The sequence below is a fragment of the Emydura macquarii genome, unplaced genomic scaffold (genome assembly GCF_026122565.2).
Source record: "Emydura macquarii macquarii isolate MOO-44397 ecotype Brisbane River unplaced genomic scaffold, CSIRO-AGI_Emac_v2 contig_480, whole genome shotgun sequence".
Lineage (NCBI taxonomy): Eukaryota > Metazoa > Chordata > Testudines > Chelidae > Emydura > Emydura macquarii.
In genome coordinates this window covers 7,291,668-7,309,192 of record NW_027130617.1, presented here as the reverse complement: position 1 = coordinate 7,309,192, position 17,525 = coordinate 7,291,668, and the positions used below count along the sequence as shown (strand labels likewise).

Here is a 17,525-nt window from a genome sequence, read left to right as displayed (position 1 = left end):
TAGATCAACTCATCTATAACTGTATCTATTTATCTTAGGTACTTATGTAGCCCCCATTACCATATTATTACAGTGCCTTACCATTTTTTCTAAGTGCATACATCTTCGCATCATCCCCGTCAGTAGGGCAATGGAGACACAGAAAGGCTAAGTGAGTTGGCCAACTCCCAGCGTGTTTGTGGCACAGCAGGTAACTGACCCAAATTCTCCTAGCTTGCTATCTATGTATTATCTTTCTTCTCTCAATCATCCAGTTATCTTATTTATTTTCATAGTTCATTCAATAAAAGCTTACTAAAAACTTAACGTTTAAAATAAATAAATCACCTGAGTCTGCTGCAGAATTTCAAGCCTGCTGCATAAACTAGGAGTGAAATCCTGATCTCACTGATGTCAAAGGATTGACATTGACTTCAGCAGAGCCAGGATTTCATCCAGGGTTACATTTTTTCCCTACTTTTTACTTCAGTTAGAGCTGCAGAGTACATACAACTCACAGTGAGCTGGATTCTATTCTGACTCATATAATTGTCAACAAAGTTGTTAACTTTCAATTAAAAAATCTTTATTACTGGTACTGATTCAAAAGCAAGGAAAAAATACAACTTCTCTTTCAGATCCTTGGCGAATTCTGGAAGGCTAGGTTTTAGTAGACATATTTTTAGAAAAGATAACCAACTTATAAATGGAGCAAAATAAATATGGAAGCCACTGAGACATAAATATGAAATCCCATGATGCAATTTTTAAAATGATTATACTCTGTAAAGTGATGTTTTAATAATTTGAAGTAACATCAATTTTTATGCTTTTGATATTGTGCACAGTTGTGAATGAACATTGACTAGAATACCAAAGTAATCATATTGACTTTAATACCTTCATGAGAACAAATTATATACAGTAGCTAGAAAATCAGCTATATTTCTTTGACATCAAAGAAGTTGCTTTCTGGAATAAGAGTTTACAATATGGAACCAAACACACCATGTTTCAAGCTCTGCTAGAGACAGATGTGGTCCAAACTATACGCATATAATGATATTAGGCAATCAAATAATTTTCCTATTTAAGATGATACTGGTGCAATTTTTTAAGAGTGCTCCAAATAATCTCTATGTATGTTACATTCTCTAACACGTTAGTAAGTTTATATTGGGCACTAGTGCTAAGAATCTCTGTTAAATCTTGTACAAAACATATGTTGGATAACTCCTACTGTTCAAGGAAACTAAATCATGGTATTCAGCATTTTTCATTTAAAAAACCCCAAAATCTTATTTGTCTGATCCTATGGACCTAGTGAGAACAGACTATATTCCAGGAAATACAGATCATGTTTGAAATTATTGGTACTAAAGAAAAACTGATAGCTTGGCTTAAAAAAAAAAAAATCAGTTCACAGGACATCCTCCTCCATTGCATCTAAGTGAAACACAATTTTTTCAGTAAACATGGACCGCCTTTTAAACTGATGACAAATGCTACAGTTGTGTTTTAAAAGTATCTCTTCCTTAATGATTTTCCTTATCAATTTGATAGGCAGTCCCATTAGACCTAAGTACCCAATTCACAATCTCCCTGGTTTTAGTATCTAATAGATGCCCTGTCAAACTGATAAGGAAAGCATTAAGGTGCAATATGGTAGGCATACATGCTAGCTCATAGCATTACATAGCCATTATCTTTTACAGCTGCTTCCTTTATCATTCTAAGGATTCCAAAAAGACTAGATAGAACTAAAGAAGGTTTAAACTATTATTAATTTACTGCCTTCAAAATATCTTGAGTAAAATGTAACGATTTATATATTGTGATTAGTACACAATGGTAAGTTTTAATTGTAAATATTGTATCAAAATGAATTGGATCAGAAAGTGCTAGGATGCATTTTAATGTTTTCTTTAGACAGAAGTCGAAACAGGGAATTCACTGGGTATCTAAATTACTCTATCAGCAACACAGCAAAACAACAGTCCAATTTTCCAATTGTATCCAATGTTTCCAATATTCTGAGGTACTTTCAGTTTGATTTGAATTTAGGTAACTTCTTTGCTTGTTTTAGAATACTGATTAATAAGGTTGCAAATTTTCTCATAAATAAAATGAATCATTTAATGTCAACACTTTATTACAAATTATTACAGTGATTTCTTTGGTATTCATTGTGTGCTGTAGAAGAAATCATAAGGATATTTCATGTTGAAAAATGTTATGATAGAAGTTAGCAAGCATGTACACATTTCTTTACAGTAGGATACACAGATCAAATGATTTATTTTTATTGGGGCTGGCACAATCAGTGTTAAAAGAAATAGCAGTGCTATCTAGGAGCTGCAAATAAACAACTTTGAAAAGGCACTATGCAGAAAGAAACTTTACATGTCCACCTGTCCTCCATTGGATCCATCTGTTTTGTGTTTTCCTACAGCATGCAACACAGAAATCTAGGCTTGACCATGGTATCTAATAATTCCATTGAATACTTCTGGAGGCCCTCCAAAGGGTTGGGGGGGAGCAATTTCCTTCCTGAAGTACAAGTGGAATTTAAATGCTTCTAAAGCACTTTAAGCCCAAAATGGGTTAGTTGAACAGGGAGGGATTCTGGACTGATGGAGCTAATACAAAATGCCTGTTCTTGCAAAGTTAGTCAACAGATCTGGATCCGTACACTCAGAGTGAGGGGAAGGCTGTGTATTTCTTGCATAGCAACTCCTCATGCTTCCAGCCATCAGTCCCTTTTCTAAGCTGCAATGGAGAATATTAAAAATATTTCCAGCTCTGTGGAGAAAGTAGGTGGGCGAGGGGCAAATTTTATAACATATTGTACCAACTGAAACATAAATTACAGGTAAGCACTTTAATCAAATTTCCACACCTAAAATAAAACCTCCAAAAATTTCTCTATAAAAGACTAAGTAGTAGCAAAAGGTTTCTACAAAATGCAAAGTGGAAGATACAGAATACTACACACACACTACACTACATATATGAACAGATATATTAAAATGAGAGTGCAATATATGCAAGTAAAAAAATCCATGGTGATAGTAAAACAAAGATTTTTACTGGCATGAGTTTTGAATGGCATTACTCATCAGTGCCAAGAAAATGTGTATCCCACAACAATACCAGGTATTCTCTGTCTGTCACACATTAAAGAAAGCTATTTTCAAAATGCTTGAGAGCATTTTTAACTTTTGTTTAGGGCTGTATCCCTGCTGCTGCAATGCTAGGTGGCTTAGTTACCAGTGGATAAAGCCTCAGCTGATGTAAATGGACATAGCTACACTGAAGTCTATGGAGCTGGAAACAAACGGCCAGTTCCTCTGTCCCATCTCCTTCAGTTCAGCATTGCTTCCTACATTTTCTAGCTTTTAATCTAGTCATGTTGGTAAAGGATGATCTTGAGGTAGGCACAAGACTGGGATTCAAGAAGTCTGGGTTCCAATTTCTGGCTCTGCCACTTACTGCCTTTGTGTGACTTTGATGTCCATGTCTGTATTATGGGGATAATAGTACAGCTGTACCTTAAAAAATGCACTCCTGTTTGCTTTAATACGTTGATGAAGGGAGCCTCAGGAAAACTAAACAGAGGGGGTTTTCCCTTTTTTTTTTTTTAAAAAGATCTTTTCATCTCCCTCCAATTTGTCAATATCTGCCTTGATATGACCCACTCGAAAGTAAAACACAGTATTTCATATGGGGTCACACAAAAATCTCATTTGTCTTTCCCCATCGAATTGCATAGATTCTTGACTAATTTTCCATCCACTATAACCCCTAAATCTCATTCAGCATTACTACTTCCCAGGTTTCTCCCCAACTGGATATTTGTATTTCAGAATACTATTTCCCCATATATATTAGTTGGAAATTTGCCAGGTTAAATCACACTTTAGTTCTACCCTTGTTTCCAATCTCTGTAGGTTATTTCTATTTCTTTATCCTCAATACTGTCCCGAACTCCTTCAATTTAAGCAAACATCGTAAATGTGCTTTTCCCCCTGCCTCCTCCAAGTCATCTATGTAGATATTAAATGAGATCAGACCTAAAACACCACTAAACATCTTTCCTATAATTAAACATTGCCCATTTTATTTACATTTATCTTTAATGATAACAAGTAATAAGGACCTCATTTTTATATTTCATCTGAAAAATCTGTTTCCAAAAGTATCACTAAAATATCAATGAAAAATATTATCTAGGTCATGCCTGTGATACATTTATTAATTATACCATTGTTACCTTATTGCAGATCCAATAATAAGGTTTATTTTCCTTTTCTGCAATTTATTATATTTTCTTATATAAATTATGCAGCTATAAAATATTTTGGGTATCTTACATTAATTTTTCTTAAATACTTCATTCTGTTTTATTAATGGTGAAGACATTTACATTCATGCAAGAAAAATATTCTGCGTTGGCCAAATATATATTTAAATTTGAGACTAAAAAGGTTTGTACGTCTTTAAAGGTGAACTGAAAAACATGTTACTTGCTAATAGCAAGACCTCACAAGTTCAGAATTCTGAGTCTAAAAGCAGCACAAAGGGCTGAATTGATAGTACTTTTAGACTTCCATAATTTCACCTGTTGCCAAAGAAACACAGAACTCTAAATTTAAAGTCCTGGCTGGTAAGCAAATAACAAATTCAGCCATTTTGTTTTCTAGTATACTTGAAATGTAAGTGTTTCTGAATTGAGAATCTTAGGAAAAATTAGGAATCTTTAGGAAAATTTAGGATATAGATAATTTAGTTAAGAAGATTAATTTTGTCGCTGATTTATACAAATCTTTTAAATCAAATTAATTGCCATATTACTACTAACAGGATATCAATGGAGTTCCTTGCACAGATGTGTTCAATTAATTGCTGAATTAAATCCATATGTAATTCTGAATTTCAGAGTTTGGTGAACCTGTTCATTTAAGATCCAAAATAATGGCATACATGCTCAGGATTGAATGGTCTCATTATCGTTGGGGCTAAATAGTTTTAGTTTTCAGTTCATTTACCCTAATCACTACATAAGCTACATGTGCTTGTTGACTTTCCGTTATTTTTGTATTGTGTATTCTAATTCCTTTAATGTTCATGAGATCTCTAAGCAAATGTGCAAAATTCTAACACAACTATTAGGAGAGAGTACAAAGAAAAGGCTTTTCCCCAGGCATCCTTCTCTGTCAGAGAAAAAGCTTGGGAAAACAGAGGATGCTTTCAGCATGCCCTGAAGGTCATCAGACTCAGATGTTGGCTGACCAAGGTGTAATGTGATCATAGTCCCCTTCCACTTTAACAAAGATCTTCTGAATTTAGTGCCTAAAATGAGGACAGCTGTTGCATCATCAGCTTCTGTATCAAACAAGGAGAGAAGTGATTTTTTTTTTTTAAAGGTAGCCACCAACTATTATGTGATTTGTAAGTAAAACACTTTACATGCTACCCAAAAATTGACAGGAAGCCTATTCAGATCACAGAGCATAGGTATAGTGTGCAAGGAAAACTGATTAATAAGTACCAGATCTATTCTCATTCCGCACAAGCTTCAGTTTCTAAGTGATCTTAAAGCAGAACCCCATGCAGTAACTCTACCTCAAGGTGCCAAAGGAGAAGAATACACACCTCGCCACAGGTATGTAAACGTAATATAAAATAAAATCTGTAAAAGCTGCTAACAAACAAAAAGAAATTGGTCATAAGGTTAGAACTGAATGATTATTGCCTGTGAATAAAATGTATTTTGCTCTCCAACACTTCACTGAGTAGTTTTATCAATGCATTTAGTATGAGCTAATGTCTATCTGTCATTTGCATCTCTTTATAATCCACAGAATCCATGGCCAGAAGGGGATGGGAGTGTAACAGGGTGATTGCATTTTATCCCAGTTTTGGTTCTTACTAAACCTGTGGCCAGGCAGCTCTGCAGGTGGTCTGCAAATGGGAAACCCTGAGAAAGGTTTGGTGGCAGAGCCCTGGAGGGTAGGGCATCCAGTTAGCCACCGCCCCAGATACACTTGACAAAATATATCACCAGTTGTACCTAAGCAGGAATTGTCTGCATGGAAATAGGAATGTGGTGTCACAGCTGGCCAAAATGCAGGTTCACATTAGTTCTCCTTTTGCAGCATCAATTCTACACCTTCTTTAATAAACATAAATTGACTATCTGAAAGAGTAAGCAAATAATGAAGCAAAATATGAGAATTAGAGCTAACTATGCACAAAATAAAATTGTCATTTTTCAGCCAGGCAATATACAATAGCAAAGGAACACAGAGTCTTAACTTTTTTCAATAAGGAAAATTGACCAAAGGAAAACATGCTTCTGCAGTTTACCCAATTTTTGGCCAATGAATTTAAATATGGCAAACATCCCTTCCCCCATCCCAGCTGTTTCCTGAGTTAATTTATACAAAAATATTTTAAACGATTTTAGGAACAGGGTTTGAAATACTGAACATTCTAAGAAAAAATATTTGTACTTTCTGCCTAGTGAAGCTAAGCAGGACAAATGCTTTCCCCCCTCAGCTATGTGCGCCAATAAAATGAAATGACAGCCCCCCTTCACACCCTCAGACAGTTTATGCCATTGAGGCAGATAATATTTGAGGTATCTAAGTGGAGTCCTTTGGCATTTACGGTGCAACTGATGGGAGCTCATCCAGCTAGATCCCAGAGTTCTTATCTGTGTCCCTCTTAATTAGTCCCTGTCACTTTCGTGCTCTCGTCATTCTATGTCAGTTCCACAGAAGCAGTTCTGAACTGATTTTACATGTATTAATTTAATATGCTTTACATGTTTGGCCACAATATGTTCATTTTTATAAGGAACACCAAATTTAATAACTAGACTGATATAAAAATGTAATATAATCAGGAAAGTGAGCAAATGCTACAGAAATAGCCATGGAAATATTTCACTTAAGAGATTTTGGGCTCCTACACACTACCCCCTAGAAAAATCAAAGAGTTTCTCTCTCTTTTAAAACTCAAGGGGAAAAAAAAGCAAAACCTCACATATGCCCAAGTACATGCTGTTCGGATTAATTACTGTTTTGTTGTTATACTACCCAAGTTTTAAATCAACAGAATTCTACTCCTCTGCAGATTGCAATGGTGACATCTGTAAAAGTTAGTGTTGTTTTTAACTCCTCCAGGCATTCCAGCACCTGGAGAAGCTACAGGGAAGGAATCGTGGATCCTTCTTGAAATTACAGCTGCAGCTGTCAACTCAGAAAGAAGTATATTCTGACTTATACCTGCAACCAGCATTGTACAGACTTTTCTTCTGTCCTCTCAAGTACATTCTACCAAAAGCACTAGAAAATCATACAATTAACCACATGGCAAAAGAATATCATCATGCACTGGACTGACATAGCTCAGAGCTTCTAAGACTTATCAGATCCAGGCCCTGATCCTGAAAAAACGTATTTGATTAAGTTAACATTCTGTAGGTAGTCCACTGACTTCAACAGGATCACTCAGCATGTGCAGTTAAGGGCATGCATAAGTCTTTGCAGAACTGGAGCTCTAGTTTTCCCATTTTTAGCTTTGTTGTCTCATCTCCCTCCCACTCCTATTCCCATTAATTTTAAATATTTGAACAGCATTACTATATTATTAAAAGAGAAAAAGTACAGTAATGTAGAACATGAAGTCATAAAAACCTCAGTCTTTGTGCTTGTTACATTAATTGTTTTTGATATTTCTGTGTCAATTTAGCTATCTGGACTTTGATATAGCCTCTGACACGTTAACATAAATCACAGGATAAAGGATAAAAAATACTTTTTGTAAAACATCTCATTTTTATTTTCCCCCTTTATCATGGAAGTACAACTACCTAGTGATCAGAATAGTTTATTATTTTTCACTTCTTGCTCAAAAGTTTTCTAAGACACTCAACCTACAGTAAAAGTAATTTTCCCTTCTCCAACCTCACCTTGCAGAACACTGACAGCTTTAACAATCTCACTAACTCACTTTGCTTTGTAGTTTGTGGGTCTTCTGTTCTCTCTTCTTCTCCCTCCCATCAGATATATGATGATGTTGGTTTTCTAGATATAGGCCTCAGGGTCTGATCTTCTTCCCACTGAAGTCAATAGCAACTCTCCCATTAATTTTAGTGGGGCAGGATCAAGCCACTATACATCAGTCCATATGTATTCAGCAAAGTACTTAATCATGTGTCTGAAGTTAAGTATGCACTTAAGTCCCATTGACTTGCATGAGACCTATTCAAATACTTAAAGTTAACCAGGTGAATAATGGTTTTACTGAATAGGGATGGACTCAAACATAAGTTTAAGTGCTTTGTTTTAAGTGCAAGCCCTAATGAAGATGTACTGGTGTAAAAGGTAGCTTATACTGCTACAGCTCATCCCAGTTTGAATCCAGAGTAAATCACACCAGTGCAACCAACAGTTTATATGACTGCAGCGGATCCATACTAGGCATTTATGCTACTACAGGTATTTCAGTGTAGCTACACTAGTGAAAAAACCCTCGCATAGACAAGTGTTTGGACCCCTTGCCAACTTACAGAGCATATCATGAACAGTACAAGAAATTAGAGTAGCATAATTATTCAGACTGACCCTAAAAATCCATAATTTTGTGGGAATGTCATTAATGACAGGCAGCAAACCTATTTCCTCCAGGCGAGGTTCCTGCCAGATTTTTCAGCAGGTAACTATAACCCCAAATTATTTAAATAAAGTCTTGATATGAAGTGGCAGAAAAGAGCAGATGCAAAGAGCTGTCTTACTATTTCTGGTGTTTTCTTTTTTAAATTAAAATTATTCAGATCCTTTTTACGGCCCCAATGCTGCAGTGAGCTACGTGCAAGATCTAAGAGTCAGTCCTTTACCTGAGAATACTTAAAAGTAAAAAGGAAATGTAATCGTGTTTGCATTTAACAAAATAATACTGGAGTGCTATGAAATAAATCACATAGGGTTGCCTGATGACGGGTTTTCAAAAAAAAAAAAAAAAAAAAAAATAAGGAACCTGGCACTGCCCAGTCAGCGCCTTTGCCACCGGGAGGCGGGAAGAGAAGTAGCTGCTGCTGGAGCCTGGAGGAACTGCTCTGCTTAGCAACTGCTGCTCTTCCAGCCCCCAGGCTGAAAAAGAAGTGGCTGGCTCACAGACCGGGCTCCAAACTAAGGTACTAGCAGTACTGCTGCCATCCAGGGGGGATCCTGTCTGCCCCCCACACACCCTGTTGTGCCCCGATTTCCCCACGCCAACCCTCACTCTGGGGACTGACCCCTGCTATGCTCCATTTGGGTATGCAGGCAGGCTCCATGTCAGCTCCTCCCAGCCCAGCTCTGCAGGTGGCAGAGGTGAATCCTAGAGATTGGGGGAGTAAGGGAGGAGACAGGCGGAGCAGGGCAGGGGTGTTCGGTCTTCAGCAGTTAGAAAGTTGGCAACCCTAAGGCCTTGTCTACACTGGCGATGGCGGTCGACGTAACGTCACTTAAGTCAATCTCTGAAAGCCTGCGTCTACACTGGTACAGCAGTCCAGTAGACTTAACACGCGGCAACACTCGATGTAATAAAACCACCTCCGCAAGTGGTGTAGTGCCTAATTCGATTTTATTGGTTCGATTTTTGCTTCTGTATAGACAAAGCATAATGTAATTCGATGTTCATGACCTCCGGGAGGTATCCCACAATGCCCCATTGTGACCGCTCTGGACATTTGCACTCTGCTGTTACATGGTCACACTACCCGGAAATGGCCCTTCCCCTCATGTCCTAGGGAAAATTTCAATTTTCATTTCCTGTCAGGACAGCATGGAGGGAGCTTGTAGCTGAACTCCTCATGGCTACTGCAAGGCCCAAACGCGCTCCAGCATTGAGTCGACCAGAGGTCTTAGATCTCATCGGTCTTTGGGGCAAGGAGTCCGTTATGGCTCAGCTCAGAGCCAACAAAAGAAATTTGGACATTTACGGGACGATAACCCAGGGCGTGTTGGAGAAGGGGCACAACAGGGACACGCAGCAGTGCCCCGTGAAGATCAAGGAACCATGACAGGCATATCAAAAGGTCAGGGAAGCTAACAGCCATTCTGGGTCCTCGCCCAAAAAATGCTGCTTCTACGAGGAGCTGCATGCCATTCTTGGAAGGGACCCCACCATGGGGCCGCCATGAAGCATCTGCTCCATCCCACTCCAGGAACAATGATGAGGACTCCGTGGATGAGGAGGAGAATGAGGAGAGCAGGGTGCAGGAGAGCAGAGTGTCCCTTCTTCCAGACAGTCAGGACCTATTCCTGACCCCAGAGCAGACCAGCAGGACAGCACTAATGATTCCAGGGAAGGCACATCTGGTGAGGTTTTTTTTCTTCTTAGCAGTTATGTTCTTTTTTAAGGGGTTGGGGGGAAGAGGAAAGGGGATTTCAGTGGTTTAGCGTACTGTCTTGGGTGGCTACTCCCGGAACAGATTATTTATGTGCAGAGATATGCTCTGAGAATCATCAGTTGATATCTCAAGGAAACTTTCATGTAGGTAATCTGTTATCCTTTTCAAAAGGTTTCGGGGCAGGGCAGCCTTGTTCCTCCCTCCCAGGTAGGATACTTCGCCGCGCCACGCTGCAATCAAGGGAACCGGAATCATGGCGGAACACAGCATAGCGGCATAAGGGCCAGGCCCATACCCTGCTGCATGCAGCAAATCTTCACTTTCCTCGTGCATTACCCTCCGGAGACTGATATCACTCTTGGTCACCTAGGGAAGATGGCGCATGATTATACCCCATTGTATTGTCCCACTAAAAAGTCACTTTATTTGGCTATGGGTTCAAACGATACTATTAACCGCTCCCTCCCCACCCGCACGCTAAAGCAGAGTAGTGCCCCTAGCTTAACATCTCTGCAACTGCACAGACAGCCGACCCTTCAGGAATGTGCGGAATGGAATGAGGGTCTGTCTTACCCTTGTGCACAGCAAGGGGAGTTTTTTTTTTTTTTATATATATTGTTGCATTTCTTTCAATTCCCTCTCTATGCTAACAATGGCAACATTGTGCATGTCTTTTCGTTCTGTAGACACCTCGGTCTTGGCCCAGCCCACTCGAACTGCTGCAGAAAGACTATCGCAGGTTGGGGGGGAGGGGGGAAGGGAGACGACATGTTTGAAGAGCTCATGAAGCCTACGCGGCCACAAAGACGGACCTCCGAGCATGGCGGATGACCTCGTCCCAGAACATGGACATGGACAGGGAGAGTCGAAAAGCGATGCTGGAGCATGATTGCAGTACCACGCATGAGATGCTGTGAATCATGTGGTACCAGGCAGACATGCTCTGGCAGCTTGTGGAGCTTCAGAGTTCCGCTGCAGCCCCTCCATAACGCTCCTCAGCCTATGGCTTTGCTGCCCTCATCCTCCCGCACCGGTCTCGGAGGAGAATGGCCAGGCTGCAGTATGTGGTGAACTCCACCCTAGTGGAGGTGAGCAGAAAGCAGCGGTGGCCCCGCTAACAGCTGGCCTGCAAGCAATCACACAACCATCGGAGACTGTGAATGAACACTAGCCTCCTGCACCCACCAACTTGAATGTTCATAAATAAAAGTTTGCATCGTTTCAAAACATGTTTCTTTATTAATTCATATCTTGCTTGGGAGGGATTTGGAGGGTACTGACATCCATGGTAGGAGGGATTTAAAGCAAAGGCATATAACTTACAGGAACAGAAATCATTATTGCATCTCATTGCAGAACCTGGTTTTCAATGCTTTCCTAATGCAAAGCGCTACATGGTTAGCTCTCAGCGTATTGCTGGCATCTGGCTGCTCATAATTGGCGGCCAGTCGTTCTGCCTCCACAGCCCAACCCAGGGGGAACCTTTCCCCTTTCGCTTCACACACATTATGAAGAACACAGCACGCAGATACCACTGAGGGGATGTTCTTTTCACTCATGCCTAGCCTAGTGAGGAGACGTCACCATCTGGCCTTTAAACGCCCAAACGCACATTCAACAACCATTCTGCAAGTGCTTAGCCTGTTATTAAAAACGCTCCTTGTTGCTGCCAAGGTGCCTGGTGTACTGCTTCATTAGCCAAGGGAGCAAGGAGTAAGCAGAATCCTCCAGGATCACTATTGGCATTTCAACACCCCCAATGTGAATTTTTTGGTCTGGGAAGAAAGTGACCGCCTGCATGTTAGAGAACAGCCCCAAGTTCCGAAATATGCACGCATCATGCACCTTTCCAGACTGTTGATTCTGGACACTTTGTGATCAGTGTGGATACCAGTGAGACACGGTACGCCCAATTTGCAGATCAATAAGATTTAATGTGCAAGGTTTTCTATAAATATACTAGTTAGATACAAAGCCTAAAACTAACTACAATATATCATGCTCACTAAGCCTGGAGAGCTAAGCAGTTACTCAGAAGGCTGTAAACAGGAACGGCTTTCTTCAGGTGCCCCGCCAGGGAGACAGTGGATCCTATGGTCCAACGGGCAGCACCTCCCACGGAGTCAGGTGTTTATGGAGTGCCCCCCTTTGTCTAAGTGGTGACTACTTATACCCTTCCATAAACAACTTTCACCTAATTATCTCTTTCATGATCATATATGCTAATTACCAACATTGGGTTTCCACCCTTAACTATATTCCATTCTCACCATGATAATTGGGGTCGTCAAAACAACATCTGGTGATAGGAGGGGCAGAGTAAAAGTGTGCCCCTTGGCAATAAAACAGTGTACCCCAGACATTCAAGGATAACTTGTTCCCATCACCGTTATCTATGTGCAGCTGCAAGCAGACAGTATCTGTATTTTGTCTTATTATGTGCTGTGATATGCAGAAACTGAGACATCTATAAGGTTATTCAGTCTCTGCCAACTGAAAGATGTCATGCTACAGGGGTCAGAATAGCCAAGCAAGCAACTTAATGCTATGCTAAGCCTCTAGTTCAGTGGTCAAGCAACTCAAATTGTACTGGGCCTCCAACACAGACCACCCCACATAGATATCTGTAAAACAACCCGTGATCCACAAGGGTCTGTAGGACCATGAAAAAGTACCCCTTGAGGTTTATGTACTCAATCGAGAGGTGGGCAGGCACTAAGATAGGGATGTGTGTGCCATCAATGGCCCCCCCACAGTTTGGGAACCCCATCATGGCAAACCTGTCCACTACGCCCTGCACATTTCCCAAAATCACTAGCCTTCATAGCAGAAGTCTATTAATGGCCTTGCACACTTGAATCATGGCAGCTCCCACTGTAGATTTACCGACTCCAAAGTGATTCCTGACTGAGTGGTAACAGTCAGGGGTTGCCAGCTTCCACAGAGCGATGGCCACTCTCTTCTCCACCATCAGAGCTTCTCTCAAGTGAGTATTCACACGCTTCAGGGACTGGGCCAGCTCTGAGCAAAGTTCAAGGAAAGTGGCCTTTCGCATACGAAAGTTTTGCAGCCACCGGTCATCACCCCACAGCTGCATAATGATTCGGTCCCACTGGTCTGTACTTGTTTCCCGGGACCAGAACCATTGCTCCACGGACTGCAGATGATGCGTTATGGCCTGCAGCAATCAGGAATTGTTCCGTTCAATAGCTTGTAGCAGGGCAGCATCAATGGCATAGCGGTTATCTGTGCTTCCGGGTCTCGCTCTTCTTTGAAAATACTCAATGATAAGCCGAGATGTATTTGTGATGCTCACAGTAATAGTGCAGAGTTGAGCTGACTCCATGTATCCACAGCAATGGCAAGCGCACGACAAACAAGCGGCGTGAAAATCGGTTTCCTGTTTGTTTGGGGAAGGAAGGGCAGGGGAAGGAGCATTGCATCATGGGACGATGAATCTCGTCCCAGCAGCCACCACAGATAGTTGCACTGTGGGATAGCTACCCACAGTGGACTGCTTTGACTGCCGATACAATCATGGCGAGTGTGGATGCATGAGCCCGGCGCAAGGAGCGTGGCATGGACACGATCCAGCGACTTCTAAAAAATCAGCAAATGAAAGTCGACTTTAAGTAAGTCAGCTTCACTCTGCAGTATAGACATACCCTAAGAAGCTTCGCAATGCATCCCAAATCCACTCCAATTCCAGCACAGTCTACCATATCCCACAACAGTTAATGATGCAATCTGGTTGGAACATGCTACCACAAGGAGAGACAATTCTCTCTCTGTTTTCCATAGTATACTGTTGATACTACTGCAAACATTTTGTCAGCATTTCCCTTGTGTTACTGTAAATGCTCTACAATCTATGAATAAGCACAATATAAACATTAAGAGTATTTGCATTAGTAAACATGATTTTTTGTCAATTTTTTTTTAAATATATTTTTAACTCAATCTTGGGTTGCTCCAATGAAAATGGAGAAAAGAAAAAAAGGATTCCAAACTGCTGTTTTGCAGCAAATAGTCCCGGTGAGTTTTGGGAATTGTTTTATCCCAGGGAGAGATAAGGCACAGGTGTCAAACTCAGTCTGTGGAGAGGCTCAAATTTCAGTTGCAATATTGGTCAAAGGGTTTAATTTGATGACAACTTATTACCTTCAATACAGTGGGATTTCCCACTGATGTCAATGGGAAGTTTGCATCAAAAACGGGAATAAAATATGGATTTTATGTATTCATGAATTTAGTTATTTTTTATTTGTTTAGTGACTTATTGTTGCATACAACGTAACTCAGTGGGGAAATATGTTCCCCAAGGAACACGTTCTGCACTTAGTTTCTCCCCCTCTCATTCGTATTTGTACAACAAATATGTTTTTTTCTGAATTTCTTTTCCTGAGGCTGTTTCCAGTCCCTGCCCCTCTGTAGCTTTCACTTCCACTCCTTGCTCCATAATATCTGCTGGAATTATTAGCAATTAAATAGATAATAATAATAATGCTTATATTGAAGTGTCATCATCAGGCTTTAAAGTTAAAATCCAAATGAGATTAATGGGGACGGAGAGCTTCACAACTCTCAGAGCCATTGTTTCAGGCTGAATGAAGAATTGGGAAAACACTGGTTCATATTTCAAATGTTACCTTGGCAGCCATGAAGGCTGGAAACATTAGCTTCTCCCAAACCCCCTTTTTAAAAAAACTGAAAGATTAGAACGTACAGAATCTGAATGCGTCACATGGGCCACATAAATATATCACACAGTCAGATAATTGACATCCCTGGTGTAAAGTGACCCATTATAGCTCTCCAAACTACAGACCAACATTTTGAGAAATGATTAATTTTGCTGTGGTCAGTGGCCTTTAAAGAGGCCATCGCAGATCCACAGGATCAGTGCTATGCCCCAGCTTTCAAACAGTCACTTGGAGAAACCCCTTCAATCTGCCAGACCTCCAGGCTCCAGCACTCGTGCTTCAAACAGTGAGCTCTGCCCAATAAGTCCAATTGAGACAGATTCCTAGTAAGAGAGCTGTACACTTTTCAGGGACTAACGCACCTCAGCAAGTACTTGCAGTAACACCAAACAGCATTTTAAACCCTACTCTGTTTTGATTAGTCAGCTAGAATGCAGCATCATAAATCCTTTGGTTAACACAGAGAAATGAAGTCTAAAGCTCAGTCCTTTCTGGTCAAGCCAGCACGATCTCCAGCCAAGCTATAGTGGATTCCATTTTAGGCCCAGTCCCTCTCTGACCTCTTAGAAAGTCCCAGGGGAGAGCAGGCAGCTTCTTCCAGAAGCCCAAACTTCATCGCATGCCTATCACCTCTCAATCCTTTGTCTCCAGGCAAGACCATACTGAGTTGACAACCCTATCTGCTGGAGCTTCCCATTGTTGAGTGTCAACTGTTCAATTCTTAGGCCTTCCATTGTCCCTCTGGACCCCCTGTTGACCTGAGTCAATTTCAACCAGTAGCTCAATGACCCTATTCATGGTGGCCCAGGCAGCAAGGCAATAGCCCCTCTTTATGTCCTGCACTCCCCTTAAGAGCAGAGCTAACCCTTTTTCCTCCAGTGGGTAGCAATGCAAAGTACAGAGGGAAACTGAGGCACACCTAGGAGTCATAAAAATATTACAGAAAATTCCCACTTTGTCTCAGACACATGTACTCCCATCAAAGATGGAAGACCCACTCTTTCTATAAAGAAATAGAAAACCGCCAGTCATACAAACAATCAGGACAATTCTTTATTGGAATTCTTATATCCTTACATGATACCTCATCCTATCTAGCTGGTAAAATGCCTTGGGACAAATGATTGCTGCTGCTGAACTAGTAATAGTCACTTGTCATCTGACAGGAAGACACTCCCAAGCAAATGTCCAATGCAATCCCTAGTTGAAGGTGATACTGGGATTATGTTAAATAGCTCCTATCGCAAAATCTTCTCTCTCTGGTAGTTCAGCATAGACATGTCTCTACCTAGAACAAATTTTTTGAAGCATAAATTGTTAGTAGGGTTACAATTTACAAGACAGACCTAAACTGAAATTGCTAAATGAAAAATGAATTGGGACATTGGTGTAGGTCTCAAAGAACCAGAGTATACAACAATAAGGCCTCAGTCTGATTTAGTATGAGAGAATACAACTCCATCTTGAAGTGTTGGGTCAGCGAGGTAAGTGTTTGTTTGGATTCTTTGGGCCAAATTCAGAAGTGAAAATAAGTGAGTCAAAGCTGGTCTAATTTATATGCTAAGGAAGCTGCAAAAAGGTGCAATCTGTATTTTAAGACTCTGTTAGATTCCCACCCACTTTTTTTTTTTTTTTTTTTTTTTTTTTTTTTTTTTTTTTTTTTAAATACGCTTCCACACTCCTGCTTTACCTTCTGCACTCCTCTCTTGAGGACTCTCAGGATTTAAGTCACTGTGACAGGAAACACAAGTTGCATGTGGGTAGGAATCTAATGGAGTTTGAGTCCAAGGGAATCTAGAAATCAAACTGGAATGATTTACTACTTCTTCCAGCTCACCTATGCCATTTAGACCCACTTATCTTGAGAACTTCACAACAGCTGTACTGAATGAACAAGTTTCACAGTGGTGATACCCCAGTATCAAAACTGCTGTTCCTTAGTTAAGCAAAGTGGGAAATGGCGTTATAGAGTTCACAATTCCACACCTACATATCAGGCCAGACTAGTTCAACTCCACTAATTGATTTGCCCCTTATTTCAGGGTTTCAGTGATAGCAATGGGCCATTAGGGGATCTCACCATCTAAATCTAACAACATTTAGTTCCATAACATTTCCTTGATCAGACCTTCATTATCTCGTGTTTCAATTGCTGTATCCCAATTTTGTTGACCATCCTGACATCCACCATCTCCCATTCACAATCCATTCAAAATGCAACTGCTAAGATTGTCTTTCTGAATATGTCATTATCATTCCCTTTTAATCATTCCATTGTGTGAAATTCAAGTTTCTGGTCCTCATCTTCCAAAGCCCTTCGCAATTTTGTACCTACTTATTTATCTGCTATTGTCTGTTGTGTCACCCTCTGCCCTGTCCAACGATGCCAGCCAAAAATGCCCATTTGTGGGCATAGCTAATATATTCAACTGTTACTACTT

The 17,525-nt window shown here is 40.5% G+C and overlaps 1 protein-coding gene and 1 long non-coding RNA gene across 13 annotated transcripts in view; one reads left to right on the top strand and one right to left on the bottom strand.

The window, feature by feature from the left end:
• Positions 1-7,298, top strand: part of LOC137146845 (uncharacterized) — a 36,404-nt gene extending 29,106 nt beyond the window's left edge. The window contains exon 3 of the long non-coding RNA XR_010918063.1: positions 7,170-7,298. This is a non-coding gene — a long non-coding RNA (uncharacterized lncRNA). The remainder of the gene's footprint in view (positions 1-7,169) is intronic.
• DPYD (dihydropyrimidine dehydrogenase) overlaps positions 1-17,525 on the bottom strand; it is a 490,220-nt gene that overhangs the window by 370,469 nt on the left and 102,226 nt on the right. The gene's annotated exons all lie outside the window — the stretch shown is intronic.